At 39.0% G+C, this 2,207-nt stretch overlaps 1 non-coding gene across 1 annotated transcript; it reads right to left on the reverse strand.

Moving 5' to 3' along the window:
* Nucleotides 1-443: 443 nt before the first annotated feature.
* Nucleotides 444-550, reverse strand: LOC145564416 (small nucleolar RNA R71). The gene has a single exon (XR_014094824.1). It is a non-coding gene; the product is annotated as a small nucleolar RNA R71 (small nucleolar RNA).
* Nucleotides 551-2,207: the final 1,657 nt, after the last annotated feature.

The following is a 2,207-nucleotide window of genomic DNA, read 5'->3' on the forward strand; positions in this document are numbered from 1 at the left end:
GTGATAATAATAATCACCGCGATCCTCCAACTGGTTCTAGCGATTCAGAGGTATCATCAGATCCAGAATCAGAGATGACGGCTCCAAAGAAGCTTAGTGATTACTCACAACCAAAGCTTACAGATTTTCCATATCTCACTCCCACACCGGCTCTTGATGGATACAATTTGAAATTAAACCTCAATTTATAACGATGATAGAGAGGAAGCAATTTAGTGGAGCTAAGAGTGAAGATCCAAATCTTCACATTGCCGACTATTGTCAATATTGTAATACCACCGGGCAAGCCGGGGTCACATAAGACCAAATCAGGGAGATTCTCTTTAACTGGAAAAGCTAAATTGTGGTTTAATACCTTAAATAGAATTGCACTTGGTATAACTGACTGGGAAACTCTTGTTTTGAATTTTTATAACAAGTATTATCCTGCAGAGAGAACAGCCGTACTACGGAATGTAATTTAGAACTTTGCCCAAGAAGCCGATGAAACTCTATATGAAGCTTGGGAGAGGTTCAAGGACCTACAAAGAGAATGCCCCCATCATAATTTAGCACAATGGCAGTTAATCCAAGCCTTTTACAATGGCATTGGAAATTCATCTAGAATAATTTTAGATTCTGCAGCTAGTGGGAGATTTATGAATCTTAATGTTGATGATGCATGTCAGGTTATTGAAGATATGGCGATACATAATTCCCAATATGGGAATCCTAGAGGCTTTGCTAACAAGGGGAAGCATAGTGTTGACTCTGTATCCTTTTTGCAAGCTCAATTGACCTCTATCTGCCAAAAATTAGATAATCTTAGCACTGCCAATATAGCTAATGTTTTTGCAATTAATAATAATGTTAATGAGGCTTTCTGTGAAAATTATGGAATTATATGTCATTGGGAACAAGATTGCAGGAGTTCCGTGGAGCAAGTTAATGCCTTTCAAGCTTATAGGCAGAATAAACCATACTCCAACACTTACAATCCTGGGTATCGGAATCATCCGTACCTTTCCTACCGGAGTACTAATGTTCAAAATCCACCACCACAAGAACCACAGGCGCCACAGCAACAGTAGCAGAAATATTACCATCCCAATGCTGGTCAGAAGAACCAACCACAACAACCCTCCTCATCTTCCGACCTCTCTTTGGTAGAAATTAGAGCGATGTTGGTTAATATGCAGAAGCACATGGAGAGTAGAGATGCACAAATTGATTCAATCCTAGCACATAATAAAATCGTACATAATCAAATTGCGCAACTTTTCCGCTACTCTACAAGCCCGCCAACAAGGAGCTCTGCCAGCACAGTCGACCAAGCCTACGGATCAAGCCTATGCAATTACTCTAAGGAGTGGTTCAAACTATGAAGGGCCCCCTATGCCCAGAGTTGAAGAACCTGTTTTATTAAATAATGCTAATCTTGATTCCATTAAACCTGACAATGTAGCTAATAGCCCTGCAGGGCTAAAACATAGTACTAATATATCTAATTCTACATTGCAGGGTACCACTCCAGAGAAGGTGGCCACTCTAGATAAGAGCAATAATGCTCCAAAGCCAGTTATCAAACTTCCATTCCCCAATCGTCACTTGAAGACAAATTTGGATAAGTAGTTTGGTAAGTTCCTGGAGATGGAAAAAGATTTGAAGGTAACAGTTCCCTTCACTGAATTGATCACACAAATTCCTTCATATGCAAAATTTATGAAAGAAATATTGACAAGAAAAAGGTCTATTAGCGAGGTAGAGACAGTAGCTTTCACTGCAGAGTGTAGTGCCGTACTTCAAAATAAATCTCCACCTAATTTAAAAGATCCGGGTAGCTTTTCTATCCCTTGTCATATTGGCAATCTAATGATTGATAATGCATTGTGTGATTTGGGTGCTAGCGTTAGTGTTATGCCATTATCTGTGTGTTCCAAGTTGAATATGGGTAAATTAAAATCTACTAATATTACTCTACAGATGGCCGACCGTTCTTTCAAATACCTCTTAGGTGTTTTAGAGGATGTCCCCGTTAGAGTAGGTAAATTTTATATACCCGTTGATTTTGTTGTTCTTGATATGGCTGAGGATATGCAAACCCCAATTATTTTGGGTAGACCATTCCTCAACACTGCAGGAGCAATCATAGATGTGAGAAGTGGTAAGTTAACATTATCAGTAGGGGACGATAAAATTGTTTTTAATCTTAATAATACCCCTAAAAG

This window comes from Chenopodium album, chromosome 1 (assembly GCF_948465745.1).
Source record: "Chenopodium album chromosome 1, dcCheAlbu1.1, whole genome shotgun sequence".
Taxonomy (NCBI): Eukaryota; Viridiplantae; Streptophyta; class Magnoliopsida; order Caryophyllales; family Amaranthaceae; genus Chenopodium; species Chenopodium album.